Source organism: Eleutherodactylus coqui, chromosome 7, assembly GCF_035609145.1.
Source record: "Eleutherodactylus coqui strain aEleCoq1 chromosome 7, aEleCoq1.hap1, whole genome shotgun sequence".
Lineage (NCBI taxonomy): Eukaryota > Metazoa > Chordata > Amphibia > Anura > Eleutherodactylidae > Eleutherodactylus > Eleutherodactylus coqui.
In genome coordinates this window covers 125,927,642-125,938,552 of record NC_089843.1, presented here as the reverse complement: position 1 = coordinate 125,938,552, position 10,911 = coordinate 125,927,642, and the positions used below count along the sequence as shown (strand labels likewise).

Sequence of the window (10,911 nt, the reverse complement as noted above, 5' to 3'; positions counted from 1 at the left end):
TATCCTACAACTTGAAATGTAATTATATCTGATAGACTCTTTTAAAACTCTCACTTTACCTGGTACAATCTCAGATTTAAAGTAAAAAAAAACCTTAAATAAATACTTGTACGTTCCACGATGTATACATGTTTTCAGTAGCTCAGTTTAGCATTTGCTGTCTGATTCAAGTTTGGTGTCTCTGGGATAACCCAAGTGTTGCTCCTTTCAGAAGAAAGAACACCATAATGGGGAGATCCATGGTGTCAAATGTCAGGCAAAGATCAGCAATTCTCCTACGTCGGTGGGACGCGAGCAAATGATTTTTCATGTCCTAAATAGTTTTTTTGTATTGGTTTGCTCCTCGTTAGTTGTTCGTGAACTAGAAGGAGCCAACTATGTATCTGCTTTTGTCGTTGAGGTCTTCAAATTGGCTGCAAAAGTCAAATTACGGTAATAAGAAGCTGTGATGACATTGCAAAGGAGGAGTAATCACACACCTTAGCTAGAAGATCTGCAGGTCTAACAACTCCTCCCTGTGCTATCCAGTTCTCGCCTCCTCCTCCCCTCTGGCCTTCCCTGTTCCTAAGTCAGAAAACAAATTCTCAGCCTGTGTACTAATCCTGTGCGTCTCCTCCCCACCCATACATGCAATCTGCTCTAGTGTATTTCATGTTTGTAAGGGGTGAGGATAAACCTGCGAGAAGCTTACCAGTCTAGTCTCTTACTGACAATCCCCCAGCATCTCCTTGGATTACATCGTAAGACTGTGTTCCTTGTCTCTGGAGAGTTTACCTGGCCAGCTCACCTGTCTGTACAGTGTGCAGTAAACCTGCCTACAACGCCTCTGACCTGGAAAACTTTTATTCACTGCATGCTTTAGGATCATCCTGTTAAACGTCTACATATCTCAGGCTGGAGCACACAGGTATGATGACATACTCTTGTTGTTTTGTAGAATTATTATGGTTAGACAGTGCAATCTTTGTGTATTGTTGATGCTCCTTGTTGTATACAAAGCCTAATACCGCCTGCTAGTGAAATTATATTAACACACAAAATATAATAATATGCAAAGAAGAAAACAAATAAAACTTAGGCATGCCATTGACCTGATCTCTTCTGACACCTCCAGTATCACTCGGTAATCATAGCTTCTCATGCTGATCAGATACAGCAGGGTGAAGAGGTGAGCTCAAGTACTTGGGTGTTTGCCGTCTATGGTTAAAAGTATTATACAGTTTTATTGCAAACCTGCTGTTATAGTTATTACCTGTGAAACAAATAAGAGTCGGCAGTATTATTTTAGTTCATTAAGGGAATTGTTCGGGTATAACCTCTGCCCTTATGTACTTCAGGGCAGAAGAATGTCATGGAGGGGAGTCCCCAATATTGCCCCTGCTTTATGAGCCAGGCAAACAGTGGTTCCCATTTGGTAGACTCAAATAGACTAGATATTGCATGGCTGGTCATTCATTTAAATGGGCAGGGTGTAAAACTTCATGTCCCTCACAGTGGCTGCTGCAGGAAAGATGAGCATCCATCTATAGCTTTCCCTTGCAATGGCAACTGATGGTTGGTTGTTAGAGAAGTTAAGATGACTTCATTCGTTTTGTTCTTTTACATGGGCCGATGATTGGGCCACAGAGTAAATCGTGCTCTGTAAAAGTGCAGCTGATTTAGTTCATTAATGTGAGCAAAAAAATGCTCATCGTTCAGTGGTACATCTCCCGGTACAGCTGGCCTATGGGGACGACCGATTTTATTAGTGATTAGTCATTCCCATAAGCCAATTCTTGGCCTATATAAAAAAAGCTAACTAAACAAATGAGCACAGGTCTCTATGCATTTATCACATACACGGCCTACATATGTATTGCATGCATTTGTAAATAATGCACCGCCATTCAATGACACAGTCTGTATTAGAAGGTCAAAGGCCTAGATGTTCTGTTTATAAGGCCCCTTTACATAATTATGGTTCAAAACAATCATTCAAACAAGTGAAAATGAATGATAATCATTCAGTGTAAACACAGCCAACGATTGAATGGCAAACGATAAATTGTTTTTTTTTGCTCATGGTTCATTTTATGCCGACATAAAAATCATCATTGGCTTGTTCACTAATCGTTTGGTTTAAATACAATCATTCAGTCATTCTCACGCAGGCCTCCTTCACATGACCGTATGTGTTTTTTGCTGCGATTAAGTTCCAATTTTTATTTGCGTATTTCATGCAATTCACATGGGGCGCTGATGCGTATATGCAAAAAAATACACTGAAGTGATGACAACCAATGATCCCAACAATCGCTGTGAAATGCTCAGAATTATCAATAATACTTAATTAGGGCCAACTGTCTTCTTTCCCCAGCATTGTATGCACAATAACTCCCTCCCTCTGCCTCTTTTTCAGCTTCCATGGAAGTCTATGGGAGCTTGCTGCGTATCACGTCAAAAGATAGGGCAAGACCTATGTTTTCACGCGGCATATGTGCTGTTTTTCCAGGCGTGATTATTTTATGCAGCAAAAAATCGTTCATCTGAATGAACCTATTGAAATCCAATGCTTCACATGGTTTTTTTTTTTTGGCGATTGTTTTTTTTTTTTTTTTACGTGGCTAAAGACCTGCATAAATACGGTTGTCTGAATAAGTCCTTATGTAGTGAATGTGAACAACTGAACTATCTCTCGTTTGAACGTGCTAACAATGTATCTGCCTGCATAAACATTGTTCACTTGTTCAAACGACAAATCGACAAGTCTAAATTCAGATTCAAACCTAGAATTCCAGCAAGGCAGCAGTACTAAGCCAACACACTTGTCCTTTCTGCTCAAAGCAGAGGGCCAATAAGTTGATCGGGATGATCTGATCCAATTTAGCAAAAATCGGCCTAATTTTATGACCCGGCCAATCATGATGAGCAACAGTATTCAAAATGGCTATCTAATGTGTATGGCCACCATAAGACTCCTTTAAGATATTTGCTTCTGTGTCAGCTGGTCGTTGGCCCTATTACGTGGCCCTTGGCTCAGGCAACCTTTTGTGCCTGATAATAAGTCACTGTAAAAGATCCTTTAGAGCAGGGGTCCCCAACTCCAGTCCTCAGGGACCACCAACAGGTCATGTTTTCAGGATATCCTATGGTAAGAACACCTTTAATAATGTCTGAGGCACCAACAATAATTACATCACCAGTGCAACACTGAGGAAATCCTGAAAACACGACCTGTTGGCGGTCCCTGAGGACTTGAGTTGGGGAACACTGCTTTAGAGAACACTCTTATTTGTGACATTATGCAGAAACAAGTTTGATTGAAGCTATTCTTGCAGAAATTACACTTGTAGAATTCTTGTGGAACTGCCTTCATCCTAATTTATTACCTATTCACCAAGCTTTTTAAACAATTTAAGAATCATGGTGTCAGCATCAGCAGATGTGAACCTACTGTGCCACACACTTGTTTGGAGAAATACCAGTCTTTACCCTTTACCCCAAAAGTTGGGATCTGGGCTCTGTTGCAAGGCCGCATGCCATTATACTGAAAGTGGCTGATGCTACTATACACCAAGACGCGGTACCTGATGGTGTGAACACAGACAATTTGTGTCAGGGCAGGCAGCACAACCTGAGAACAAGAAACAAACCAGAAGTCATATGACATGGAACAGGTTCAGCAAGGTATAGCAAGCCAGAGGTCAAGGCAGGCAGTAGGCAGAAGCATGGTCAGTATGTAGTGACCCAGTACTTCATCCTGGGCCCCTCCATAAGTATGTCTTATGTGGATGCACTGCACAAACCTGTCTTTCTTATTTTCAGTATGTGTTGCACAGCTGCAGCACTAGAAGGGTTAAATGTTTAATAAAATCCAAAGTCTGCATGTAAATGTATCAAGTTATGGCATGTCATGTGGTATGAGAGAGGATATAAATATGAGTGATTGAGAGATGGAAATGAGGAATCCATGCCTTCAGGAGTTTGGTGGTACAGGAGGTCAGGGTACATGGGGGCACCTTCAGCCCTCATGTACTGAAGCATGGAGGAGGAGAGATTTCCCGGTCTGCTGTGAATGGATGCTGAATGGAGTGAGCCCCAAAGAGATGAAAGAAAAAGGAGAGCGTCAGTAAGTCTGTTGTGTTATGCAAGGCCCAGTGCAGAGGTACTATTTGTTTATCTGCTTTTCCTACGCGGCGGTCTGAAGTCTGGATCACTGCGTAGAGGTACACCCTTTATGTCTGTCACACCCATGCGTCTTCAGGGCTTGGTAGAGGTACTGCAAGTCAATAATCTCTGAAGTTTTATTTTAATGCCTGTACTGTGAAGTCTTTTATTGAACTACCTTGTATTGTTGCACTCATTATCACAAGTAAAGTTTATTCCGGGCTCTGATCATTCCCAAAGATCCGTGGTACTGAAGAACTGACTGTAGCTGCATTTTTTTTACTCGCGGCGGGTCATGCCGGCATATGCAGGAACGGTGGCGTCACACGTGACAAGTGTTCCTCGGTCATACGGGTTGCCGGGCATCCCTATCCTAGGAATGCCCGGGGTAGGCCACGGCGTTACCCTGGCCTTGGCTGCATGTGTCCCTCTGGGATGGAGCATGTTTAGTGCCACCGTGACGGGACAGAACTATACCCTCCCAGCTCCCCATGTATGTCAGGTGTCCAGGGTCTTCCTATGGGATGCCATGGGCCACTGCAAGTATAACAAGCAAGGTCAGGAGTGGAGAATGCAGAGTAGTCAGGGTAAAGCCAGAATCCGTAAACAGGAGATACTAATAAAAGAGACCAAAAGTCCCTTAGAGTAAAGGTGGTTGATATAACAAGAGGTGCTCGGGGATTGGAAGGGGACAGAATTACATGCACAGGTCCTTTTAGACTGCAGGTGTGTGCACATGTGCCCTTTGAGCAACAGACATTAACAAGGAGCCAAAGCACAGTGCCTGCCATGAACAGGAGGAAAGCATACGCTGCGGCTTTCAGTGAGAGGTGAGGCAAGATGGCAGCTACAAGCACAACTCGTAACACAAGGAATGCTGAGAAATGTAGTGCAGTGTAAAGGTTTTATGGAGGTCTGAAAAAAATCTGCAAGCTAAGAATTTTATGCAAAAATAAGAGGCACCTGACTGATACCAAATTTATTCTGCAGCAGGGCAATGACCCCAAACATAAAGTCAATGTCATTAAGAACTATCTTAAGGGTAAAGATGAACAAGTAGTCCTGGAAGTGATGATATGGCCCTCACAGAGCCCTGCCTTTAAAATCATCAAGTCTGTTGAGATTATATGAAGAGACAAAGGATTTGAGCAAGCCTACGTCTACAGAAGATCTGTGGTTAGTTCTCCAAGACATTTGGAACAACCTTCCTGCTGAGTCCCTTCAAAAAAGTGCATCTTGAAGAATTGATGCTGTTTGGAAGGCAAAGGCTGGTCCTACCAAATATGGATTTGATTTAGATTTCTCTTTTGTTCATTCAATTTTCCATTTTGCTAGTTAATCAAAAAAATTAACTCTTAATTTTGAAAGCACTTACATTGCAACATTTTTTCCACACCTGCCTAAAACTTTCATACAATACTGTATGTCTCAAGACTGAACTCATTTAGGGGTTAAGTAGCTAACTCCTCTTGAGATCCAGCAGAACTGTAGTAGTAACAGAGTAATGTTGCCGGCAAGCTGGACCTCCAGAGGCCCATATTCTGAACAGTTTTTTTCATATCATTGGCAATATGCTTTGAAATGTACCTATCTTTTTTATATCATGCCAGATCTGAGATTTTGTTCAGACAGATGCATAAAGCCCCCTGGGTGAAATTGTTGCTGAAGTAGCTCTATAAGTCTTGTGCACTAGCAATGTACAAGACTCTATAGGTGTCATAGAGTGATCTATAATGTATGACTTCCTCTCCACAAGGACAAAACCCTTTTCACTGAAGGAATCTGCCTTGAAAGCTTTAACACTTATGTAGGAGGGTAAACAGGACATTGGTGCACTATATTACACCAATACTGATGCTTCATAGAATCTATTGAAAAAAAACATTTTGGGGTTTTTGAAGCTAATTCATAAAATGTTTAGGTCAATCTATTGGGGTGGGGGATGATTAATAAGAATCATACTCATTACCAGTAGAAAGCCTGTCCCAGGACAGCGACTACAGTCATAGAGATAGATATAGGTATATATGGTATTATATAGATTAGGAATAATAGTTATAATAAAAAGTGTAAGCAAAATACCCAGGACAAACCAACATGGTCCCAGCGCAGCTCGGTGCCCCTATTTACTATTATATATTTGAGGACGTACCATGAATTCACAGGACTTCAATTTGGAATTCGTTAAATCAAGATTTTGCCATTCGGTGAAATTGTTGCCATGGAACCTCAGAAGATGATTGATGAAAAAGTGTACAATATACAATGTAGGCTTGTGTGTTTGATTGCGATAGACATAGTTTTTCGCCTCTCCCGGGGCTGTAGATAATGTGAGGCATGAAGTTTCTTGTAGATACTATGGTGATGATGAGTGAGTGTGAGGCCTTGCATGTAGTTAGATTATGTATACACATGAGGGCAAAGTGTTTTGATAACAAACTGCACCACATCAGTATAAGGCCTAATTCCCACGGACGATTTCTGACGCTTTTCATGCGGCGGGAATCCATGGCGTTCTCCCGCAGCTATTAGGTTCTATTCCGCAGTGTGAAAGAAATCGCGGCATGTTCTAATTGCCATGGAAAAACGTCTGGCTTGCTTTTATTGTAGTCAATGGATGCCCTCCGTCACGCGATATTTCCACTGTAAGCACAGTGGAAGTATCACGTGATTACATGTCAACGCCCACCGCTGGTGCGTCATGCACTGCGCATGCGTGCAGTGGCTTGTTGGACAGGACTTGCGCGACGGATCCAGAGAGGTAAGTAGGGGGTCTTGTGGGGTGCCATGTCGGACTCTGCTGCAATATTCTGCTGGTGGAGTCTGCCATGGCCGTGGGCATGAAGCCTAAGACTGCTTTCACACCTGCGTTAGGGCTTAGTTTAGGGTTTTCGTCTCTCTGCTCCATTTTTGGAGAAGAGTGACTGAAATAAAATTGAAAAAAATGGATCTGTTTTTTTTCCCCATTGATTTCAAGGTGGTTTGAAAAAAAAAAAATGGAACGCAAAACAGAAGGGCTTCCATTCTGTCAAGTTTCCGTTTTTTGTATTGAAAAATAACGCTGCAGAGTGCGTTATTTTTCCAGCCAAAAAAACGTACCTGACGTAAGGGAAACGAACGGAAGCCTTTACAATTACTTTCCGTTTTCTTTGTATTTTAAATCCCATTGAAATCAATGGGGGAAAAACCATCAGTTTTATTTCATTTTCTCTCCTCCAAAAATGGAGCATAGAGGCGAAATCCCTGAACTGACCCAAATGCAGGCGTGATAACAGCCTAAGATGTATATATATTCGATCGTTGCATCCATGGCCAGCATAGTAGTTGTCGTCATACAGTGGTCTTCCAGATATAATATAAACCCACTCAAAACTATCTGTGGGAACACCAACTGAAATGGTAAGCTTTCTATACCCACAGGCTGTTGCAATTGGCTTGCGCTCCGTCATATGATGCTTTGTGTACTCTTAGCTGGAGAACAACTGAAAGGCTGTCATACACAATTCAAAGCACCTTTTCATGTGTGTCTTGTAATCTTATAGAGAATTATCTGAGATCTTATCCTTCCTAATTACATTTGGTTGAACATAATGAGATACAATTATTTCTTTGTTGATGAAGCTATTATTTCCGCAAGGGAGTTCTATAGCGTACATAGCTTTTGTCATCTAAACATCCATTTGTGAGAGCCATAAACCCGAAGATTTACAGCTGGAATGATTTGCTTTGGTTGGTGACAGGTTGCTTCTATGTATTTATTAGTATACAGCTATTCCTGGTTGTGCTCAAGGGTCATCACCTAAAATCCGAGAGACAGATGCAGTTTATACAGTAGATACAGATGCATGATTATAAAAGTGGAATCATATTTTACTCCCATCATCTACCTTATTCTGTTCTGTTAAAACTCTTGACAAAGGCCTTAAAATGGGCGTCCATTTTTTTTTCCGTTGGACCGTTTCCCCAATGATAACCTTGATGAAAGAGAATCTTGTGGATGGAACAGTCTGTGATTAGTTGAAGCATTAAACTAATATTTTTGAAACCAGTAGGGTGTCAGTATACTACATAGACACTCTATGTCATCCTGAAGAGGCTATTTTTGTAGTCGCTGTCCACTTTGCTAATAGACGTCGGTCCAAAATATGGGATTGTCTTTATTAAAGAAAGCCTAAATGTGGAAATTATTGATTGACCCCTTCCGCCTGCAGCCAGTTTTGACCTTCGTGACAAGGTCCCACTTTTCAAATCTGTCCCTTTAAGTGATAATACGTTTAGAATGGTTTTACTTATGCAAGCGATTCTGAGAATTTTTTGGTGGCAAATTGTACTTTGTGTTAGTAGTCAGTTTTGGTCAATATGTTTAGCTTTTTTTTTTCTAATCCTAAATTTACAGAAAATGTTGAAATATTTGTAATTTTCAAATTTTAAATTTTTCTGCTTGTAAGACAGATAATCATACCATGCAGAAATACATACTGAATAACTTTTACCATTTGCCTGCTGTATGTTGGTACCATTTTGAAAACATCGTCTCATTTTATTTTGGACATCAGAAAGCAAGTTTTCTAATTTTGATGAAATTGCCCAAATCTATTTTTTAAGGGACCAATTTAGTTCTGAATGTGTATTAGAAACCTCCATAAATCACCACATTTTAAAAAGTGCACCTCTCAAAGTTTTCAAAACAGCATTTAGAAATTCTGCTAACTCTTTAAGTGTCTCATAGGAACTATATATGTGTGTGTGGTGGAGGTTGTGGGAAGGGGCGTGGCGGGTGCTATTTGTTTTTTTTTTCAATAATAGCATTTAATTGGAAAAATTGAACTTTTCTGATTTACTTTTGGGGGAGGGGTTTGGACATGAAAGCATTTTTTATTATTTCTTTTTTTTAACCACAACCTTTGATCGCTTAGGTAATACACTGCACTGCTTAAAAGAAGATAATCTTGCTAACAGTATTTGTCATCTGTAAGGCGTTCTGCATGTTCCTGAAACAATTTGTATAAATCCTGTCTTCCTGTGTTCTACAGCAGCTGGGGTAGAGGGGAGAGGCTCCTGCTGCAGCCAGTTGCCTAAGGGTACTTTTGCACAGGATGACTGTTGGGCGCTTAAGTGTCTGACAGTCATCCCAAAGACTGTCATTCTTGTACTTTCGCACAGGAGCAATTTTTATTCACTGAATAGAAGCGGATCCTGCTATACATCTTTTCCTCCATTTACAGTGAACAGGCAGTCATTCACAGATGAACAACTGCCTGTTTAAAACTGAGTGAAAAGTTACTCATTAGTCACATTGTTTTATTAAACTGAAATGAAAGGACCAGTGACTAATCAGAGATTTCTTGCTTAGTACCCTGTTGGGTGTTATTTTTACACGGGACGGCTATTGCTGGAAATCACTTTTTCGGATAATAGTCGGCTCGTGTAAAATTACGCTTATAGACAGACAAGGCATTCTAAAGAGGAAGAGGGAAAAATGGCAGATCTTGCAGGTCAATAGGGAAGATTTCTTTATGTTTTATCAGTTTTAATTGCAATCTGATACTATTATTGAATACGAAGTACAGTATAATTAAATGAAAGAAGATGAACAAGGGAATTGCTTAGATACATTATTTAGCTATCCACTGTAATTTTTCCACATTTAGTGTTCATTTGATTCAGTTAGCATAGCAGGGCACTTGATAATGGGTTGTCTAAACCAAATAACACCTTTTAATATTCATTTTTGAAATGTTAGACCAATCTGAATTAATATGCATGTAATATTAATTTGGCAGAAACTGGTAAGTAAGAGTGAGTCAGTTTCTCCTTTGTAGCTCGTATTTATCTCACTGTGTTAGATCTGCGTCCCACACTGTACTTCTGAAAACACTCCCTGGCATAATCCACCATGCCCCATTTCCAGTGACCTTTCTCTTTTCAATGAGAAATCTGTTGTCGTGAAAATTGGATTGTTTCTGCTTAATTAATTTAATACAGTTCAGATTTGTGATCGTACAAAGTAGGGTGAAATATTATAGTATATCTATTATTGAATCTTTCAATGACCATAATTACTTTTTTGTTCTAGAGAAACACAAGCCAACATTAAGACCCGTCGACATGTCATCTCCAACATATCTATGCCATATTCCACCTTTCATAGCAAAGAGATTACATTAACAAACCTAACAGAGTAGGAAAACATTGTAAAGTCAAAGCACAACACATGTTATCATTGTTCAACATTGAAAATATGATTAGATATCGTTGGACTGGGGAGCCTGGGACCCACAAATGGAATTAACTTTGGTGCTCAACGTACAGCTACATAGGATTATTATTTCTTCTGTCTAGAGCTGGTTCCACATTCAATTGTATCTATCCAGGGAAAGAAGGTCCACATTCACCCTATAGCAGCTATCAGTCAATTATAATTGAGAATGAATACCTGGATACTAGAGATGAGCGAGCACCAAAATGCTCGGGTGCTCATTACTCGGGACGAAATTATCGCGATGCTCGAGGGTTCGTTTCGAGTAACGAACCCCATTGAAGTCAATGGGCGACCTGAGCATTTTTGTATATCGCCGATGCTCGCTAAGGTTTTCATTTGTGAAAATCTGGGCAATTCAAGAAAGTGATGGGAACGACACAGCAACGGATAGGGCAGGCGAGGGGCTACATGTTGGGCTGCATCTCAAGTTCCCAGGTCCCACTATTAAGCCACAATAGTGGCAAGAGTGTCCCCCCCCTCCCAACAACTTTTACTTCTGAAAA

At 40.6% G+C, this 10,911-nt stretch overlaps 1 protein-coding gene across 1 annotated transcript in view; it reads left to right on the top strand.

The window, feature by feature from the left end:
• The first annotated feature begins 616 nt into the window (after positions 1 to 616).
• FHIP1A (FHF complex subunit HOOK interacting protein 1A) overlaps positions 617 to 10,911 on the top strand; it is a 197,809-nt gene continuing 187,514 nt past the window's right edge. Inside the window, exon 1 of the mRNA XM_066573653.1 lies at positions 617 to 907. The gene's annotated coding sequence lies outside the window, so the exon portion shown is untranslated. The remainder of the gene's footprint in view (positions 908 to 10,911) is intronic.